Source organism: Mirounga angustirostris, unplaced genomic scaffold, assembly GCF_029215605.1.
Source record: "Mirounga angustirostris isolate CCGP_5_RB_7025 unplaced genomic scaffold, mMirAng1.0.hap1 SCAF_9, whole genome shotgun sequence".
Taxonomy (NCBI): Eukaryota; Metazoa; Chordata; class Mammalia; order Carnivora; family Phocidae; genus Mirounga; species Mirounga angustirostris.
The window spans coordinates 130,206,362-130,221,750 of NW_026991717.1; the positions used below are offsets into that span (position 1 = coordinate 130,206,362).

The 15,389-nt window shown below is 49.1% G+C and overlaps 1 protein-coding gene across 6 annotated transcripts in view; it reads right to left on the bottom strand.

Annotated features, from left to right (window-relative positions):
- Positions 1-15,389, bottom strand: part of FOXN3 (forkhead box N3) — a 394,185-nt gene that overhangs the window by 222,928 nt on the left and 155,868 nt on the right. The window contains exon 1 of one of the 6 annotated variants that reach the window (XM_045901388.3): positions 2,062-2,235. The exons of the other annotated variants lie outside the window; for them this stretch is intronic. The gene's annotated coding sequence lies outside the window, so the exon portion shown is untranslated. Of the gene's footprint in view, positions 1-2,061; positions 2,236-15,389 lie in introns of those variants that run through there. 6 annotated transcript variants of the gene reach the window in all.

The window sequence follows — 15,389 nt, forward strand, 5'->3', positions numbered from 1 at the left end:
CTCTCCCTCTATCACAAGGTAGACAGACAGAACCTGCTGGCAGAAGGCGGGAGAAAGCTCTCCGGAGCTGCTGAGAGATGCCCAGCTCCAAGGAGCGAAAACTTCCAGTTTCAGCCACAGGGACTATTTCTTAATGTCAAACAAGGAACCTAACCTGAGTAGTACAGGACACAATTTAAAGAATAAGCCAGTATCTTTAGGTCTGGGGCTATGACAGAGACCAACTTGATAATGTTTTTACCTTCTTTATGAACAAATTAAAGCTAGGCTCGTCTCTCTCCGAGTTTCCCCAGATCCCATCACAAAACCCTAGGTTTCTGACAACCAGGAATATCCACACAGTAGCGTACAAAGCAGAACATATACTCCAGCCACTGAAGTCAACTTCAGCTCCAGATGAAAGTTTTATGTCTCCTGAGCTTCCAAACAGGAAAATTATATCATGGCTGACAGTAAAGTAATTTAATTGCACTGTTGCTATGACAACATGCTGCTCTTTCTTTTCAATTTGCTTATTTGTCAGTAGCTTCCCAAAGGAACTAACACACTATACTCCATGTTTTCTTTTGTTTTAAACAAACATTGCCAGCAGTAGGGTTTTATTAGAAAAAAATGGCACTGTCGAGAAAAGAGGGTGACAGGGGTCCGCTACCCTTGAATCATCTGTCTGCTTTGTGCTTCTGTCCCCCCATGCTCTCCAACTGCTAACTGCAGCCCTATAAATCCAGCATTTTCATAGCAACGGTATCAAGAGCTGCTGATCACTACAGTTCCATTTAAAAAAAAAACAGTTCCCAGAAACCACAGCTGAGGAGTTTTCCATTATTATACTCTAACTACATAATTTGCCAAATCTTTTTTTCCTCCTATTTCAGAGGGGAAAAAAAGAGAGAGCGAGCCAGCGAGAATCCGGATCATGTGAGTCTGCAGTTAAGCAAACATTTTTAATCTGCTGCCAATAAGGTTGCTCCACCAGATACGCAAATAGTTATTCACTAGTGACCTCCTTACAACTTTTCGGTTTGCTATTGGTTACATTCCACACACACAAATACACACCCTCTTTTTGTTTTTATATGACTTGCTGTGTTTTGTTATCTTATTTGCTTTTCAACGGAGAAAATGCAGCAGGAAAGCGAGTTTCTTGCCCACTATCAGAAGGTTTCCAAATAACTGACACATTACTGACCCAGCTTCGAACAGATGCTCGAAGTGAACTTTAAAAAGTTAAGAAATCCTCTCCAAGCCGAGCAGGGCAGTCGCGAGTTTGGAGGGGCCGGGCAACCCCCCTTCGCGCGCGCGCGCGCACGCACGCGCTCCACTCCCGTCTACTGTACTTGTCAAAAACATTTCAAGGGGACCTGCGGGAGCGGCGATTGGCTGCGTCCCGCGTCAATCAGCAGCGTTGCCAGGCAACGAGGAAACTGCTCTGCTCCCCGTATACTGGGCAATTGGGAGCTCGCATACCTTCACTGCCGGTCAGATGTCATAAACCTTTTATTGGCCGCACCGCGGCGAGCCTTAAAAACACATCAATAAAAGCCCGCCGTCCCCCCAACTTCTCCAGGGTCCAAGGAGGGTTTCCTAGAGAGCCGGGGTGAGGAGGGGTCGGGCCTCGGGGGGTCTCGGCAGACGCTCACTGCCGGTGCCAAGCCTGCACAGTTTGGGGGGAGGGGGCATCTTTGTTAGGAGCCTGTTTCTCATCTTGGGGTCTCCCCTAGATCGGCACCCCCTCCCCCGGCCCGGAACGGCGGGGATCCTGTCCTCCGCGGACAATACCAACTCTGCTCCTTTCGGGCTTCTTTCGGAAATCGAGGCACCGGGAAACAGCCCGCACGTCGGGGCAGGAAACTCTTCGGACCGGGCAACTTCCCCGCTCGGGGGCTGCCGTCTCCCCGCCCGGCCGGGCCCCCCACCCCAAGCCCTCCCCCCAAGGAACTGCGGAGTCCCTCGTCTGCCGAGAGCGGTGAGGTCGCCTCCAGGACGGCCTCGGACGAGCGCCCCCGCCCCGAGTCACCCCAACCCCACCGGGGCGCCGGCGGGAGCGGGGAGCAAACTCACCTGGCCGGAGCGGGGCGCGGGGGCGCGGGGGCGCCGCAGCCCTTCAGCGGGAGCCGACAAAGTTTCGCGGGCGCCCAGCGGGCATCGCCTGGTGGCCCGGCTAAGGACGCGCGGGCGCGGCGCGGCGAGCCCGGGGCGGCGGGCGGCGGGGGGCGGCCGCGGGCGCGGGCGGCAGGGGCGCGGGGGTCGCGGCGCGGCATGGGACCTGCGGCGTCCGCCGGGCGCGCCGCGCGTCCTCCCGCCGGCCCCGCCGCTCTCCCCGCCCCGTCCCGCCTCCCGCTCGCCTCCGCCGCGGCGCGTCGGGCCGGGGCGCGCCGAGCGGCGAGAAATTGTTTCCACTGCAAACAAAAAAAGGCGACACATGACCAGGCAGGAGGAGGGGAAGCGCGGGGAGGGAGGGGCGCGGAGGGGAGGGACGGAGCGGAGGGGGCGGAGGGAGCCGGAGAGAGGGAAAACGTGGGCCGGGTCGCCGGCGGCCCGGGGTGCGGACCCGCCGGGGCGGCCCCAGCCCGCGCGCCCCCTCGCCGCGATCGACCCCGCGCGCCGTGCCCGGGCGCTCCCCGGGAGAATGGGGGGGGCGCAGCCGGGGCCCAGGCCGGCCTGGGCCGCGCGTCCTCGCCTCCAGCCGCGGGGCGGGGGTGACCGGCGCGGGCCCTCGCGACCCGGGGCGGCCGCGACCTGGGCGGCGGGGCTGGCGGGCGGGCGGGCGGTGCGCGGCCTGCCCCTTCCCCAGGCTCCGGCCACGCGGGCGGGCCGGCGCTGTGCCGCTGGCAACGTGTCGCCGGAACGCTCCTACCCCATCCGCATGCCTTACAAGGCTCGAAAGTAAAAATAAAAAGAATTACGATGCGGGCGAGGCTTGCGAGGGGGAGAGGAGATTCCACTTCTCCCCAACTACGGCGTCCTGGCGGGGCTCCCGAGGCAGTCCCCAGCCCTCCTCCTGCGCCCACCCCGAGCCCCGGGAGGAAAGGCACAAAGGCACCGCAGCCTCCCGCCCCGCCGGCCGCTCCCCCTGTCGTCTGCCGGCGCGTGCCTGCGGAGGGACGGAGGGTGGCCATTACAGCAACCGAGCGAGAGGCCCGTCCTAGAGGCCACGCCGGTAGGGCCTCTCCAGGGGGAAGGCTCAGCGCCGCGACCGACTTATAAGCCTTGAGCGAAAACCGGCCTTATCTCCTTCACATTTTGAGTTCTCAAGAACCCGACAGACAATTCGCAGGGCCACCCAGCGACCGGCGGCGTAGCCACCACTCCAAGTCTTTAGGCTCCTCCAAAGAAGGGCCACCCACTGCTAAAGCCACACCAACCAGCTGCCTTTGGAGAGGATGAAAGGAGAGTCCCACAGGACACCCTGGTGGTGACACAAATAAAAATATGATTGCACACCACTCGCACGTAGCCAAATCAGTAGGTTCCTCCATAGAAGAGAAGCCCAGGTGACAACTCCCATCACCCCCACCTGCACCCACCTGAGCCAGTGGACCGGCCATTTTGAGCTGTTTTTGAAAACTGCACAAAAACCCGTGAGAAGGCCCAGAGTGATCGCCCTCAGACAGCCCTCTAGTTTGCAGTACCTTTTAACCTAGCCAAAAGGGGAGAAAAATCCCACAGAGCTTCTGAAAAAAAATTTTTTTTCCAAAAAATAAAGAAACCCCAATCGATCTGGGAGTCATTCCTTTTAACAAAGCTTCAAAGCGGTGGGTGGCAAGTCTTCAGCAAGAACACTCACCACAGGCCTTATTACTTACCAGTGGTATGGCAGATCCCACCCAGAAGATGTCTCCAAGGTGGAGGCCCAGGGGCGGGTGGAGGTCATCCAGTCCCACCCCCTTTTAATTACGAGCACTTGATGTGACCTACCCAAACTCACTAAGCGAAAGGTGTAAGCTGAGAGAGACAGCTCTGAAGCCTCAAGCCAGAGATTCTAAGAATCAGAAATGGTGACAAAGGGGCGATTGGACATCAGTCAAGCGTAGGTGGCACCCTCCTTCCGCATATCCGTTGAGGGGGCTGAATCTCCCATCAAAGAAACCAAGGCCAGAGACCTCTGTCCAAGCCCCTTTGCCCACTCGGAGAAGAAGAAATACTCCCCTGCTGTCCTCCCTTTCCATCACCAGCTCCCAACCCTCCCCATAGCCAACCATACTCATGCCATAGCTAGAACTCTCTTTACAGTAAGAGAGGCGGCATGTTAATTTTCACTTCGGTCCTTTCTTTGTCCTCAGAGTTCAAGCACACAGAATATGTCGTTCTTAAAATTCTCCGTGCGAGCTGTTCAGCCTCCAGTGTCCGAAAACCAACCATGTAGGTGAACAACACCTTTAAAAAACAGGCAAGCCTTGGGCCAGGAGAAGCCCTAAGTAGAGGGTGGAGTATGGTGAGGTAAGCTGTCTTTTATTAGCCTGCCTCTCTTTCCTTCTGCGTGTTTCGGTTTCTTCCCTTCTCAAACATACAGACCTTCCTCTATTTACGACGGGGTTACATCCCAGTACACCCATCATCCTAAGTTGAAAATATCTGTGAGTCAAAAATGCATTTCATACACGCAACCCACCACCCATCCCAGCTCAGCCTGGCTAACCTTGACCATGCACAGAACACTAACCTCAGCCTACAATTGGGCAGAGTCACCGAACACACGTGTTGAATATCTCGTGTAACTTACTGACTACTGTTCTGCAAGTGAAAAACAAACATTTTGTTGTATGGGTTGTATGGGTGCAGAATGGCTATAGGTGTATCAGTTTGTTTACCCTGTGATGGCGTGGCTAACAGGGCGCTGAGGCCTTGCCCAGCCTCCCCAGAGGGCATCGGACAGTAGATCACTAGCTCAGGAAAAGATCCAAATTCCGAATCTGAAGTCCAGTGTCTACCGAATGTGTATCGCTTTTCACATGGTCGTAAAGTCAAAAAATCCAATGTCGAGCTATACTGCGTCAGGGACCATCTGCATTCCTTAATTCCTCTCTCCCACTTGTCATGGGAGATGCGGCAAGGGATGTCAGCCTGAGGAGGAAGTGGCGGGCCAGCCCTGCCTGATGCGGAGAGCGGGGGACACACATCTGCCTATCCGTCGGTCTCAAGTGGGGGGTCCACATATTTGTTGAAAGCCAAAGCAAGGCTTGGTGTGGCCCCTTTCTACCTTATAAGCCCATAGAGCCCCAGCTCTGAAAGATGCTCCCTCACAAAAGGCTGCAGGGGCCAGAGTCTTTGGAACACCACCATGTTGAATATCCTTCCTGAACTTTCAAAAGTTCCCTTGTCCCTGAGAAGTCTCCAAAAAACAAGTGGAACTGTTTAAACTATTGTTCCACAAACACGTTCAACAGCAGAATCCTACGTGTGCCCTGGAGCTGTGTGCAGAGGAGTGCCTCTCCCCTTGATGATGTCTTCCTTCTCCAACATGCTTCGCTGCCCTGCACCATGGAAGCCTCTCTCCCCATCCCTCGTTCTTTGGCCAAGAGGATTATTTATGGAATAGTTCAACGTGGAGCCTTCCAGCCCCCCTGATGCAGTAACACCTGAAGAGATGAGCAGTGAGAGGCCACTGCAGGTGGAAGGCCTGGGGACCTTCGTGTGTGAGGAGGAAGCTGAGGCAGGCCTGCAAAAATGGTCTCCTGGATCCTGCAAGCTGACTGCAGTGAAGAGGACTCATGAGCAGGAACCCAGGTCAGCCAGGGGCAGCCACACTGCGGGCTTCTCAGAACTGGGGCGTCATGAGGCACTTCCCTCTCCCCTTTCCTCTGAGACCACACTGTCTTTCCGACTTCCCTCTACATACCTGTTCCACTCTCCTCCCTGTCGGGCTCTCTCTCCTCACTTACGACCCCATATGGCTGCCGGCATCAAGGCCAAACTTTTTGACTTTCGGCACCCACCACCTTCAGACTGCCTCTGTCTTCCACGCCATGGCCTGTATTCTCAGGGCAATAACCTGATTGGCTTAGCCTGACTTAGGTGACTGTTCCTTTCTGCCCACCCCCTCCGGTCAGCTGAGGCTAGGGGCATGATGCAACCATCAGGCACACCAGGACTGGGAATGCCTTCGGAAGGAGGGTATCTAATAAAGATGGGTTGGTGTCTGACCTGTGCTACAGACCTGAGCTTTTCTCTTAGGGATACCCAGGAAGCCAAACCTAATGGATCAGAATCTTCTAGGATGGGTCTCAGGCATGTATATTTTCAGAAGGTGCAAGAGCAGGAGTTACTGTTCCAGGGAGGAGAAATGAATGGCACCTGCTGATTTATCAGATATGACTTGATCATATTAGAAGATGCATTCGTTCCTTGAGCAAGTTTTTACTGAGTACCTACCAAGTACACCGTATTGTGTTAGGTGCCCGAGATAAACGGGTTTTGTTCCTTATTGACCATGCCTGTTGGCGGAAAAGAGGGGAAACATAATATGACCAAACTCTTTAAATGCTAAGGTGAGCAGTTTATATGCACTAATTCAAAGGGCAAGAGGAACTCATTGAGTATTTTTGAGTGCGGAAGTTATACTATCAAAAATACACTTTAAAAGAATGGCTTGGGGGCGCCTGGGTGGCTCAGTTGGTTAAGCGACTGCCTTCGTCTCAGGTCATGATCCTGGAGTCCCTGGATCGAGTCCCATATCAGGCTCCTTGCTCAGCAGGGAGTCTGCTTCTCCCTCTGACCCTCCCCCCTTTCATGTGCTCTCTCTCTCTCATTCTCTCTCTCAAATAAATAAATAAAATCTTTAAAAAAAAAAAAAAAGAATGGCTTGGAACTAGTAGACAAGTAAGTCCCAGAGACCTAATACACAGTACAGCGATTATCAACAAGAAAACTGTATTATAAACATTTAAACGAAGTGACTAGATTTTAATTGTTCTCAACACTAGAAGAAATGATAGTAATGTGACACCACAGAAGTGTTAGCTAATGTGACAGTGGAAATCACATTGTAATATCAAATATATATGTTGTATACCTTAAACTTACACACATTATATGTCAAATATATCTCAGTTTTTTAAAAAAGAAGAAGGATTGTGGAGGCGCCCGGGCAGCTCAGTCAGTGAAGCATCTGACTCTCGGTTTCGGCTCAGGTCGTGATCTCAGGGTGGTGAGATCGAGCCCTGCATGGGGCTCTGCACTGAGCATGGAGTCTGCTTCAGAGTCCCTCCTTCTGCACCGCCCCCCCCCCCATCCCCACTCATGCTGTCTCTCCCTCTAAAATAAAGAAATAATTAAAATCTTAAAAATTAAAAATAAATAAATAAATGGAATTGTTGATTTAAGATGAGTTTTGGGAGAGGAAAGGAAAAAATATGAAAAACCCAAAGGAGGCAGAACTGCTGAGAAAGCAAGGCCATGATCCATATAACAGGGAATAAAGATTGTTTCTTTAAATGTTTTCAAAAATTATAAATATGCTAAAATATTAAAATAGTGATTCCCTCTGAGTGGCAGAGTTATGGGGTGATTATTTTGGCCTGCCTGTCTTTCATATGTGTTTATTATATTCCAAATTTTCTACCAGGAGCACCCATTATATTACACTACAATGTTCTAACGATAAGGTGGGGAGGATCCCATTAGAGCAGAGGTTCTCAGCCTTGATTGTGCACCAAAATGACCCGTAAGCTTATTGAAACTGCTGGCCCCCCACCCCCAGAGTCTGTGATTCAATAGGTTGGGGCTGTGGCCTGAGAATTCACATCTCTAACAAGCTCCCAGGGATGCTGCTGCCGGTGGTTGAGGGACCACAGTTTGAGACCCACTGAATCACAGAATAGTCAGTGAGACTGGAAAAAATGAATGTCTGAAAGCCTTCAAAGGAAAAACCAAGAGGGACTGTCAAATATGAGAAAAGAAGGGAAGATTATGATCAAAGAAAACCCCTGAATCGTGGGTTGACTAAGTCTCTTTGAGGTAATATATGAGAATGCTGTTGGTAATGGCAGAAAAGCTGCTCCCTTCCTTCCCTTGGGCGCAGAGGTAAAAAAGACCCAGCATCAGGGCTGGAAGGCCCTCCACTCTCAGAGAGTTTCAAGGTTTGCCCCAGCATCTTGGCCCTGGCCTGCCCTCTTCTCTTGCATTTTCCTCTTGCACATTCTTGATGTTTACATGACAGGTTCTGGAGGGTGTAGCCTGGGAAAAGGCTTCTTCAAACTTCTCCAGTAGGGAACAGAGCCAGGAGGCTTCTTTGAGGAGGGAAGGAGGGGATGTGTGGTAAGGGAAAGGACAGCCAAACCGGTGGAGTGAAGTTCATTAGCTCAGGTGCCCTCGCCAAACCCCAGCTTCTCAAGTCTCCTGCTGGAGGCAACATGGAAACAGAACCTGTCAGCTCCTCTTTGAGCATAAACACAAGTGTGAGCGAATCATCCAGAATCCAGATTTAGTCAATGCCTTCAGTCAACAAGTATTTATGACGCCTCTAGCTACAATATGCCCAGGACTTCATGGAGGGGACCGGAAAGGAACCTGGAGAAATAAAAGGGGTGGCACTCGCCCTCAAGGATCCGGGAGACTTGGGGAGCATTTATGAAGCGACTACAGATAAACATACACACACACACAAAGCAAAATACTGTGGCCCGAGGTGGTGTAGCCTGATGGCTAGCCTAACACCTGGGACCAGGTTCATGGTCTCACTTCACCACTTACTAGCTGGGTAAACTTAGTCAAGGTGCTTAACTTCTTTTTCTCCATCTAGTTTCCTCATTTTAAGAAAAAGTGGGTAGGGAGGGAGAATGATAGCAAGGCCCACTTCATAGGGTTCTGACGAAGAGCAAATGAATTAGTATTTGCAAAACACATATAATGGTGCCCTGGCACTTAGCACCATTTTTATTAAGTAAATAAATCAGAAGGAAAGTATTGACATAGTTGACTGCATAGCAATTTAAAATTTGCGTGTAGGGCCAGGGTCCTATAAATCAGGCGACAAGACAGATTCAAAAATGAGGAAATATTTGCCATACAGAGGAAAAGGGGTTAATATTTTAAATTTAGAACCCTTACAACTCAATGAGGAAAAAAAAAAAAAAAGGATCATCCTAATGAGAAAAGGGACAAAGTCACCAAAAGAGAAAGGAAAATGATGAATATACCCATGAAGAGAGGCTCCACCTCAGTAAAAAAACAAAGAAATGCAAATTCAAGCAATTGTGATATCTCATTTCATCTCCCAGATCGGCACAGGCTGAAAAGGAATAAGCATACCACTGTTGGTGGGGGTGTCAGGAAGAAGGTGACTCGGTACAACTCTTCAAGGACAACTTCAGTGAACCCAGCTATGGACCCTAAATTTCCAACTTCTAGGAATTTATCCTAGGGAAGTAGTCTCACAAGACCGTTAATGTGGGGCGCCTGGGTGGCTCAGTCGTTAAGCGTCTGCCTTCGGCTCAGGTCATGACCCCAGGGTCCTGGGATTGAGTCCCACATCGGGCTCCCTGCTCTGCGGGAAGCCTGCTTCTCCCTCTCCCACTCCCCCTGCTTGTGTTCCTGCTCTCACTATGTCTCTCTCTGCCAAATAAATAAATAAAATCTTAAAAAAAAAAAAAAAAGACCGTTAATGTGCCCCCCAGACTGTCTACCCTCGTGATCCAGTGACCCACTAAGCTCCCGCAGTTATCCTAGTGCCTGACACACACAGAAGACTTCCATCAGTACTTACTGGAAACATGCACTAGAATATGCAATATTATATTTAGGAGGGTGTGCTGGGACATTGTTTAAAATCACCAAAACTCGGAAATTGCTGCGATAAGAGGCTGCAGGCATATTATTATATTCTGTGGCCCACCCTGGCCCCATGCTCCCTTCGTTCCCTGCCATTTGGATTGAGATGGCAGTATGAGAACTGAAACTTATTTACGCCAGTGTTGCTTTGTTAAATGTAAGCTGGGAATGTGTGCATTAGACAATTTAAATTTTTGGCCACTCTGCACCTGTCAACAAATGACCATAAAAGCACCGCGAGTATTTATTCATTGGGGGGTTACAAATAATTTGTAGCAAGTACATGAATTTGCAAATACGGCATACATGAATAATGGCCAACTGTATTTAACAAACACTTGCATAGCACTTATTCGGTGCCAGACCGTATTCTAAGGCTTGGCAAATACTCATTTCAGCCTCACATTAACCATGGGGGCAGGGTACTATTATTATGCCCATATTATAAATGAGGAACCTGAGGCACAGAGAGGTTTAGCCACCTGCCCCAGGTCACAAAGCTGATAAGTGATGGGGCTGGGATTTGAACCCACACGGTCTGGCTCCAGAGTTTGAAGCTGTGTTCCAGGTAGGAACCAAGGGAAGCTTCAGATCCATCCAGAGCATCTGAATTCTTCTTGGAGAACCCCTGGGGGTCAAGGACTTGAAGGACAGGAGTGGTGGGGTTCAAGAGAGGGAAAACTGTGAGCAGCAAATAAAGAAGAAGGAAGGAAAAAGGGATTTTTAAACTGAATGAAAAGGTACCACTTGCAAAAAGGCAAAGTTCAGCTTCTATGTCATAATCAACATGGCATGGTGTACCTTTGTAATAAAAAATAAATCAACGAGATACTGAGCATCAAACAAATTGTAAGTGCCTTGAGAGAGGCAAGGACCCTGCCTTATACTTCTCTTCTGCTCATAGCATGTGGCACAGTGGTAATCAAAAATATCGATCGCTTGGGCGCCTGGGTGGCTCAGTTGGTTAAGCGACTGCCTTCGGCTCAGGTCATGATCCTGGAGTCCCGGGATCGAGTCCCGCATCGGGCTCCCTGCTCGGCGGGGAGTCTGCTTCTCCCTCTGCCCCTCCCCCCTCTCATGCTCTCTCTATCTCATTCTCTCTCTCAAATAAATAAATAAAATCTTTAAAAATATATATATATCGATCGCTTAACAGAAAAAAAAAAGCTTCTTTTTATTGCTCTCTCAAACTGGTATCTAATAACTACACAGATTAGTCAAAGAGAAGTAGCATCATCAACCTTTTCCTCCTCCAAAGTTCTGAAGAGCTCTTATTGTTTTCCTCTGTTCACCGAGTACACCGAGTTCCACGGCCTCGTGGGTTTCAATTGCTAAGTCTGCCAAAGTCTTTACCATGCCAAGAAATAACTTCTCTCAATTTACTTTTTCAGAAGGATGTGAAAGAAGACAATCAATTCTTCTCTTGAAGATTGTCTTTTTGAAACAAAAGTAAAAACTACAAATTCAACGACATCTCTGGGAACCGTTGCATAGATTAAGGTATCACCAATATATTTCCCTGCTGTACAAAATTCCTTTTGGGGGATTAGCAACTTTTCAACTTACTATGACTGCCAAACCTGAAGTCTGTTATTCTCTATCAGACAGTGAAGTTCACCAACACTTTCTGCTTTGAAACCCCCACTCCTTCCCCAAATAGCCTCTCATGTGCCTTTAATATTTTTGATTCAGGTGCAAGCAAAATGTGGCCATAAACTGTGAGGCATGAGTGTGTGCTGAGCGCTCAGTCTCACAAGGGGCGGGGGCTGGGAAGGAAGTGGCCAAATGGACGGCTGTCTTTCTGGGGGTGCACCAATAGCACCTAATTCCCCCAAGCCTGAAGACACATGACTATCACTGGCTTCAAAGATTTGGCCCCCAAACAACCAGGCATCCTTTTTAAGTTGGCATTTCTTCCAGAGAGGAATACTGAGCATCTTTCCTACATGCCTCACCGTGCTAGGCCAGCTGTCTAACAATATGGATCCCGGAAGGGGGTGCTGCCCATGTTGGTGATGGCAGCCTTTAATGCTTGGTGCGCACAGCCAACGTCAAAGATCCCGCCGAACAGAGGTCCAGGCCATTGGCTGAGACAGCCCAGGCAAGCTTCCATGCCCCTTGAGTGCCAGCAGAGGCTACCCGAGGACCCAGGTGGGCATGCCACACTGTCCTGGACTTCCGGACGGAGTCCGGTCCCAGAGAGTGGACGTCACAGCTCTCCGGAGGCTGCCCAGGCCAGGTTCAAAGGGAGGGATGAACTTCATGACATCCGTTCTAAAGAAATCCCACCTGCTACTGGCATGCCCAGGCTCATCTTCCTCACATACCGGCCTCCCAGGCAAGTCTCCAAAGGCACGGTGGGCAGGCAGCTGCAACAGTTTGCTTTCTCTCAATGCTTTGGACTGGGAAAGACGCGGACTTGAGGAAGAAGTCATGGCCAATCCCCATGATCCGGACCCCCCCATTGGCTGGGATACTGAAAGGTCATCTTGTCCGCCCCTTTGCAGGAAAAACATGGTTGTCTTTGGCCCTGGAAATCTGGCCTGGCAGATTTTCTGGAGTAAGTTTCTTCATCCACACGCACCCACATCATATTGACGTTCAGGACTGTCAAAATGCAAACCCGCTCTGCAATATCCTTCAACCTCTACACTCCAGTGACTTCCCCGGCCCGAAATGCCTGCCACCATGTGAGTGCCTGGCTCAGGCGCTGCACAGCGACTCCCCAGCTTGCTGCTCCTGAATAACTTGAATATCAAACCAAGCACAAAGAGAATAATATACAGCAGTTGCTGGAAAAAGCTCACTCCATCCACTTCATTCTCTGTGGCAGACGCGACTGAAAGATTTTTTTTTTTTTTAAATCCATGAAAAACTTCTCATTTAAGCTGGGGGTGCAAAAGGCATCTGAAATGTGAGAGTCCCCGGACCAGCCCTGGGATAGAAAGGAAAGGTTTCAATGAAATACAAAAGCAACGCAGACCTGAAGGGGAGCAGGCTGCCCGACAACAAGGCAGCCAACTGCCAAACTGTCATTTTGCTCGGCGGCTGAACAGAAGGCTCGAGTAATGACAACCACAAAACTCATTTAAAGTCTGAAAAGGTGACTAATGAGCTCATTCATGCTGGCTATAAATTATTCACTACAACACTGATCCCACTCAAGACAAACAGGAAAGTAAACTTTAAACACAGACATCGCCAGCCTCCGAAGTCGAACGAGAGATGTCTGTGAAACTCTTCCCAATGAGAGAGCTACTCGTCTCTCCCTTGTCTTTTGTCACATTCATTCTTCTGTTTACTTTTTTTACTGCCTTTAATCAAGTTTAAGCAGACACAGCTGTTACACATTTATTTCTCTGTTGAGTTTTTTTCCATTAGTTATTATGAGCAATCATGATGCTCTAAAAATAGCAGCAAATTATATTCTCTAGAAATTGAAGGCTGACCTTAAAATGAAGCCCAGGTCTTCAGAAAGAATATTCATATGCACATGTTGGGTGAGTGACAGCCCCGCACAAAGGCGAAACACAAGTGCAGAGCATTTTCCACTCTTTGAGAGGTTTTTCAATTTGCTTCCAAATTTCCTTTGGCTCTGGTGGAACGGATTGGTTGCTTTAAAACCCTACAATACAGAAACCTGCTTCCAGGGGTCACATTTGGGTGAAGATTTTCATGAACACTCACCATCTTAACAGAATCAAAGTCCTCAAAATAAATAAATAAATAAATAAAAATCATAAAAATTTAAAAAATTTAAAAAAATTTAAAAAAAGAAACAAGGAATCAAAATTCTCATGGAGCCTTTTCACTACAGACAAACCCGGCGACAGGTTTGCCAAAAACCCACCATGTTGCTGCAGACTCCCCAGCTCAGTTTCCTGTTTAATATCAAAGAATTGCAGCTCTTCTGTTTTTCTAGACTGTGCTCTTTGCTACTCCTGTCACTCCGGAAAGCATTATGACTGTGGAGAAGGAGTCTCCTGTTTTTCAAACCTTTTTTTAATCTTAGTAGCTATTTCCAAGACAGAGGCAGAGTTAAGAGTTTCAGACCTGCCCTAATAGATCTTATAAAAATAGTCCCCAAATAAGTACTTACATTAGCTCTTGGTCAGATCGCTGAACATTCTGTATTTTTAAACTGCTTTGAATACTTTGAAAAGGAGCCACAGAAAAGCCACAGAAAACACTCATATTCAAATCCCGCCAGATGGAGGTTCTGCCTAACCAAAAGTGAAAGCAGAAAGGTCTGAAGCTGAGTTGTACCCTGTGCACACCTCGAGATTACAGGGGAAAAATGAATGGTTTGGGGCCTGGGGAATCTTGCATAACGTATGAGAAATAATGCATGGAAGGCACATCGAGACGGGGCTTTAACTTCAACCCTAGACTAGGCCAAGCTCTGTCTCCATTTTAGGAAAATCTTTCACATTGTTTTCACAGTTTCTTGCACATGAACTGAAGGCTTGTCCAGCCATTTCTGTCATCTGAAATGCAAAGCAATTTTTCTTTTAAGTAGAGAAAGAGGAGTCCAGTAATATTTATAGCAAAGTACTTTGCCACCTACCGATGCAATCTGGTTGGTCTTCATGTGTTCGGCATGTTTTTTAATCCAGGTTTCTGTATCTACTCAGAAGCCATTCTCTTGGTTCTCTGTGCAAGAGCTCTCGCAGTGTTGCTGTTGTTGTTGGTTTTTGTTTTTTTTTTTAATCAAACAATGTGTAAAAACCCAATTCCAACCAAAGAAATGGAAAAGCCTAAAATGGCATCCCGTTGAGAGACTCGGCTGCCCTACAGCCTTCCATGAACTCAATGCCTATCAGCTCTCTGTGGAAAAGTGCGGACAAAATATTGCTTTGAAATCTAGGCACACGTTGGTAACGTGTCTGCCAGACAGAGCTTGCCTCTCCCTTCATGGGTGGGAAACCTGGCTGGTCTGCAGCCACTCGCACACCGCCCTGCTCTCTATTTTCCCCGAGGGGGGACCAAAGGTAATGTTAATTCTGCCCGGGGATGTTCAAAGCACCTGCAAAGCAACAGCCCAAACACTGAACCCCAAGTACTCAATTCTTGCAATCCAAAGAATTCTAAAACATACATAATGCCAAAAGCTCTCCCATGCTTCCTACTCACTTGGAGCTTTGCCTGTATTATTTATTCCTTCCTTCCACTTACCTTTATGAGGGAGGCGCAGTCATCCTCTTACAGATGAGGATACTGAGCTTAAAGAAATTAAGGCATTTGTCAGTGGTGCTTGTTGAGGTGAGCTGGAAAGGCAAGAGCCCATGCGGTTGGGGCCCACCGAGCCCACCCCCTGCACTGCTGCGTTCTCTAACCTCTTCATCCTCTCCATACCTAATTTCCAAGATCACAGAAATGTATCTTGCTGCTTGCAATCTACCTCCTGGGCTTCCCTGTCAGAGGTTTTTTTGGAAATTGTTTGATCTAGTTTTTGCATAACAGGCCACTAACCACGACACCCCTTCCCCCCGCCACCAGGCGCAGCTCCTTGAGGCTCGTAGAGAACGTGGACACCATTCATGGACGGGACAAGCACATCTACAAAAGACCAAAAGACCCAGGCCAATGGTCGTACACCCGCACTGTGCTCCTCTCTGAAT